Here is a 6,887-nt window from a genome sequence, read left to right on the forward strand (position 1 = left end):
CACAAAATGACATATGGTAGTGAATGGTCGGAGGATTGTTGTATAGGCTGTGTATTTTAAAATAGATTACACAACAGGATTCCCTAATAGACCTCAGATTTCCCTCCTCTTTGTGTTTCTGTACTGATCATGTCCTACAGAGTTCACCACTGTTCACATCTCTGGAATGTCACTCTGGTCGATCTGAGCTAAACATGGCTGTCATTCGAACTTCCAGGAGTCTCCCTCTAGTGACTGAAGAAAAAGTGTTATGTTGAAGTGCAGAGTCTGTCAGTCAGACTGCGATTACACACACGTGTTTCTCTCTGTGTTCCTATAATTGTGTGTTGTGTTTGCTTCACTGTGTATCGGTGATCATTCTAGTTTTGTCTGCCTATCTGTGATCATTCTGGCTTTGTCTGCCTGTCTGTGGTCATTCTAGCTTTGTCTGCCTGTCTGTGATCATTCTGGATTTGTCTGCCTGTCTGTGATCATTCTGGCTTTGTCTGCCTGTCTGTGATCATTCTGGATGTGTACATTTTTCTGTCCTCAGCCTCCTGTCAGTGTGTCTGTGGAAGAGGACCTGGTCGCTGGTCTTTGGCAGGAAGTAGAAGTGGTGTTTCCTGGGGGTGAAGTACCTGGTTCCCCTCCAAGACTGCCCTGGATAATCACTTCAAAGCAGGCAATTAACACAGCCCTCCTCATCCTCTCATTACCTCAAGGATTATTGTATTCCATTTGCCAAAGATAGAGATACGCACCCACCTATTATCTCAATGTACAATTTCCAGTCACTCCTTGGAGAAAGGATTTTACTGTTGTTTCTCCCAGAAGGCTTTGCATATGGATGTGTTTTTGTACCCAGGCTGTGAAGCCTTCTCAAGGCAAATATAGCTGAGTTGTCATGGTATACATTCATAGTTTGTACCCCCAAAGATGAAAAAAAATCCTCACTGTACCAAGCATATCCAACAATATAAAGAACAGTATTTTACCTGTGTGAATTTGAACACTTTCCACCAAGCGTCTGTTTAATATGGTTGCTTGTTAATAAGATAAGTGGTAGTCAATTAAGGCTTTATTTTCACAGTTCTAATGCTTGAGGTATTAGATTTAAAGGAACAGAATTTAGCAGTGTTATAATTTCAAAATTAGTATTCCATGTAGCCCACACACAAATAGAAGAACGACAAGTGTAATACTGTTGTCAGGTAAATTGGGATTTTCAAAAGCTTGTAATTATTCATAAATTGTTTTTTAACAATTACTGATTCAGTGGCAGCCATTCCATTAACCTACACATATATGGGAAGGGCAATTAAAACAGTATAATCTTCACTGTACCATAAAGATTCTCTACAGCAAATCTAGTTTTAGCCAAATAACTATTGTGTGATTTAAATATGGACATTCATGAATGAAAAAGTGTATTTGTGATACACTCCGCTCCCCTGGAAGGGTAGACAAGGGGATATTGGAAGAGAAGTTACGTCCATTTCCCTGATGGGATGCAACTGCAGTAAAGTTTGCTCCAAACATACAAATGTCGAGAGCGACCCGCGGGCCTTCCAGAACCAAGCCTTTCAGGAGGAGCATCACTTATTTAGGATGCAGGGCAGCCCAGTCACATGAGGGACCACTGTCGGGTTTGGCTCTGGGAGTCTTGGCGCTTGTTCAGGCAAAGTCTCCGCTTGGATCTTCCAGCTACATCCAAGCATGCTATATTGCACTTTCATGTAAGGAGCAGGGGTTACAAGGACCAGTATTAACGGCAGGCTGTCTATGATTTTTGTTTTTGCGTGATTGCTCATTAGCACCACTAATGAGAACCACTCCAGAACCAAAACTCGTATTCTAGAACAAATTATTTCAGAAGAACTCTGTTGATATTATATTCATCATGCTCTGACGTGTGTCTAAATTCCACATAAATCAAAAGTTGTTATTTTTGTACCTAGATTGCTGATATATTTTTTTATATAAAAAATGCATGTAGAGCTGAACATAAAGTAGATATACGGTATATACACTATGTGTACAGTATATATACAGCCGCGGCCAAAGGTATTGGGAGCGACATACATTTTGTGTTTGCTAAGCTTGATGGGCCTTGGCATAAAATGACTGCTAACATAATTTCAGTAAGTCATTTAATCAGCACAGGGAAAGTGTGAACTAGTTCTAGCCAGGTGAAATCACTCTATCATTATGATTGGATTTTAAGAGCAGATTTACTGCTATAAAAGAGGGGACTATTTGCATATATTGAACATTTTCGACCCCAAAAAGCTTTAAAAAATATGAAATGTACATTATTGTATTCCAGTATTATATAGAAACATGTGAAAAAGTTTTCCTCAAATACTGAACCAGCAAACTTTGCAAAACACAACATTTGTCATTGCCAAAATTTATGGCCACGACTGTACACATATAGAAATAGAGATAGAGAGAGACTGACAGAGAGGGCTGTCACATTCCAGCATTCTGTGAAAACAACTACAAAGTTGCCCCCAGTTCTGTTTGCTGGTTTCTGTTTTGTTTTGTTCTCTGATAATTCTTCTCTCCCCGGCTCTCAGAGACGTGTGACTCCCTGAGTGTATCTGCCAGCAAGCAAGTGACTCTCTCAAGCCCTCGGCCAAACTGACAGTCCTCACGTGTCACCACAGGAGCTGCTTGATTCAGTCTTCAGCAAACCAACTCCAGCTCCCGGCGCTCAAGCACGCTCCAGGAAACAAGGACTCCCTAAGACATGGTTGTGGATGTGGGGAACAGTTTTGATTAGTGTGTTACCTACACAGAAAAAGCCAACAGTTTATCTTGTTACATACATCAGTGTTTATGTTTTGCTCTGTAAAACTGTGAACACCAGATCTGTTAACCCATCAAACCCATTTTGTGCATTTTCTTCATTTTTTGTCTTTTATTGCGTTCTTATAACAAATCCATCTCTGATGTCTTTCGGCAGTTGGGCCAGTTCAAAGAAGACGTCTCTGATTCACGTTTCGAGTTGTCATAGTGACCTGATCCTGCTTCCTGTCTCATTCCGCCCGTCGTAGCGAACGTTGTGGCCGAGGACGTCCCTGGTGTCTCAGCACACGGCTCGGTTTGAACCCCAGGAAGACACAGTCATACTTCACGCTTCTCCCCGTAATGCATTTTTCATTCGTTATTAAAATTCATCATTCGCAGCTAAACAGGAACAGGAAACTCATCATACATCCTCTTCCTCTTCAACGCCTCGGGCTCTGTGGTGCTTCTCTGACAGCGAGGAGGAAGGACGTGTCTGGGGGTTCGCAGAGGAATCCATCACTAAGCAGGTGATGCATCAGGGACTGTTTCATAGCTGGGTTTGCGTCACGGAAATAAGATGAATTCGTTTGAGAGAAGGAGGTGACATGGGAAGTTATGCTATTGTGAGTTCCAATTGCGGACGACCACAACCAGAGATCCATCATACCTGCTGTCCTTCCTCTTTCTTTCTAACTATCTAAATATGAAAGAGTCTCGGGCTAGCCTGCGTTACACGTTAGATTAGATCAGGGCCGTTTTGGGAGCGGGCTAAATTGTCTGGTTGATTTGAGTGTGTTGGTCTGTGATGATTGACTGCTGTTCCGAGGTACAGGCAGACAGTGTGAGGCTATTTGGTGGCTAGTTCCCCCGCTTGTCACCCTTTCATTTCCAAAGTAATTTCCTATTCTCTGATTTATATCATAGCTAACTACAAGCAGCCCCAAGTCCCGGCTTTACGATTCTCTGTCCCTGTCAAACCGTGGGGACTTATGATGCACTTTGTAAACAGCGGGCTGTCTCTCTATTTCCGATATCTGAGGTGTCATTTAAGAGTTTGGTCTTCAGCTGAGGTGAGCCTGTGGAGACGCTGTGTTGTTGTCTGAGAAAAGATTCAGGGACCTGGAAGTGTCCTAGCAAAGGGCCTTCAAAACCCACCTTTCTCTTTAGTGTTCAATAGACACTGTACTGTATACTTCATATTAACAGGGCTCCCCGGAGAAAAGGTAAAGTACCAGGAAGTATTTCACCTCTCTTGTATTTTGTGAGGGTTTATGCAGGATGTCAGGTGTCATGGGGACAGTTGGGGAACCTGTAGAGCCCTTTGGGACTGTACACACGTCATAAAGGGTCTATGCAAAAAAGCTGTCATTATGTTCTCAAAGGTTTTGCTCACAGTCAGATGATGGCTTCTGTGCCATCAGCCTCTTGATTTGACCAACCCTGGTGAAGACCGAGCCATTAGCCCAGTCATTTATGACTGTAATGGCCGGGTGCTGATGTATGGCACAGTAGCATACCCTATGAGGCAATTTGCCTGTCTGCTTTCGCTACTCAATTTGCTCTGAAGCCCTCAACTCTGCTGAGAGGAAATGTCAGGTTGAGATTGTTTATCTCTCATCAAGATGATCAATAGTCCGCTATTCCCTGTACCGTGCTATTGGGAGATTGCCACCACAAATCACACAAGCGGTAGCTGAAAACTCAGCAGAACATACTATTTCCCCTCCTGAAGGCGTCGATAAAATACAACAAATTACCTGAGTGTACTGTCTGGGTCAGTCGCTGTTCTTTCGACACCCTGTAGCTGTGCAGGTCTCATATCTCTCCCAGCTCTGACCAGGATTCCCTCGGCAGGTGACCCTGAGTCGGACTGCACCCCTGCTCGTCTGCTCCAGCTGTTTTACAGCATGTTGTTACCGTGTCACTCTCCTCCAGTGTGTGCTCATGGATTGGCTCTCCAGAACAGGACGGTAGATCTCAAGGATGAGGGCTAGAGTATAAACTTACAGGATGGTAAATCTCCAGTACCAAGGTTGGAGTGTAAACCTACAGGAAGGTATCTCTCCATGAGCAGGGTTGTAGTGTAAACCTACAGGAAGGTATCTCTCCAGGAGCAGGGTTGGAGTGTAAACCTACAGGAGGGTATCTCTCCAGGAGCAGGGTTGGAGTGTAAACCTACAGGAAGGTATCTCTCCAGGAGCAGGGTTGGAGTGTAAACCTACAGGAGTACATCTCTTCAGGAACAGGGTTGGACCGCCCTACCATGAACTGTGAGAGAAAGCGCACAAAATCAAACATTTTCGACAGCATCACACAGGTGTCGCTCATCGCATCTCAATTTGAGAACTTTGAGGACTAATAGAGAGAGGCATCACTCCACAGGGCCCCATAACACGCAAACATGTTGATCCTTTATTATAATTAAACATCTATTTCTGGGCTCATTCTCTTTAGAGGCCACCACCTGCTGCCGTTGTGATCAGGCTGGCGTCAGATGTCGTCCTCTGGAGGTGCCGGGGCCTCGCTATCACCAGCAGCAGCTCGGAAATATAGGGAAATGGTGTGAATACTCAGCTGATTGGGTCATAAATAGTCTCGGCGGGGGTCTTAGCCACACAAAGTGCTTTTGCTTCGAATCAGAGAGAGAGAGAGAGAAAAACTGGGAATCAGAGAGAGAGAGAGAGACAAAGAGAGAGAGAGAGAGAGAGAGAGAGAGAGAGAGAGAGAGAGAGAGAGAGAGCAAGAGAAATTGCCTGAGCGACCTATCAGAATACTGTTCGGTCGAGTCTTCAGATATAGATTTTGTCGAGTTTTTTCCTCTCTTTCTTTCCTTCGTTTCAATAAGATCCATTCTATATGATTGAGTGTGATGTACTATTACATGATGAATGTGAATGTTTTCCTGAAAAACCTTATATGGAAGTCAGAAGGATGGATAAAGGATGAGGGGCTTGTCATTGTCCCCCAGCACGTTTAACGATTCGCCGTTCAGGACCACATCACTGTGCCTTTGCATGATCCATTCCTTCTGTTACCCTTTCACGTTCCAGCTTGGTTCGACTGATGTATAAGGCTGTTGGTTGGTGTGTGTTTATGTCTCGTGTCTATTTGACATGGGAGGAGACATGAACCCACTTCTAGCAGTGCCTAAAGCTGCTCTCTGAAGCCAGGGAGATGCTGGTGGTTTGGGAACAGCTGGTTGGTGTGATGACAGGGCCCCGGGTGTCTCCACAGAGTCCAGAGAGCTAACAAGGAGGTAGCAGATGCTAGGCTAATTGTTCCTCTTCCACCATCCCTCTCCCTAATGCGAGTATATGAAACTTGCTCAGATGAACCTTTACGGGAAGCTACAGTTATCAGACTACCTGACCTGCAGGCAAAAGACCTACCCGCTCCTTGATTGATTGCTGTTGTGAAACTCGCAGGACCGGAAAGGCCAGGTCAACGTGTTGTCATGACGTTTTGAAGTCTGCCTTGGCTGAGCTGTGGATGAGCTGTTTTTCTGTTAGCCTTAGGTGACAAGAAGTTCCGATGCTGGGTCCAGGCACGCTTCCATGCAGAATGTGGACTCTCTCTATGTCACTCTCGGTTGCTACAGCAACATAAAGCCATGGTGTTTCTATTTTTTTTGTATTATTCAGAGAGGAGGCAGCTGTTTCAAGTGCAGCCAGTGTATGAGCTTTTACGTGGTAAGAAAGCTACAGAATTGTCTAGGGATCTGCTATTATTAAGGATTGATTTGAAGTGCTGAACGTTAGCTTGGTGATACACACCCTTTATGCCCATCAAGCCATGATATAAAGGACCCAGACACAAAACGGGAGTCAGGTGGCTGAGCGGTGAGGGAATCGGGCTGGTAATCTGAAGGTTGCCAGTTCGATTCCTGGTCATGCCAAATGACGTTGTGTCCTTGGGCAAGGCACTTCACCCTACTTGCCTCGGGGGGAATGTCCCTGTACTTACTGTAAGTCGCTCTGGATAAGAGCGTCTGCTAAATGACTAAATGTAAATGTAAAACGGAACAGTTCCACCTGCATTAAACTCTGCTGTACACAGCATGAAGTATAGGTCACACAGCCTTGGCAGCGTCACACGTGGGTGCAGCGATTGTGTTG

Source organism: Osmerus mordax, chromosome 22 (assembly GCF_038355195.1).
Source record: "Osmerus mordax isolate fOsmMor3 chromosome 22, fOsmMor3.pri, whole genome shotgun sequence".
NCBI classification, from domain to species: domain Eukaryota; kingdom Metazoa; phylum Chordata; class Actinopteri; order Osmeriformes; family Osmeridae; genus Osmerus; species Osmerus mordax.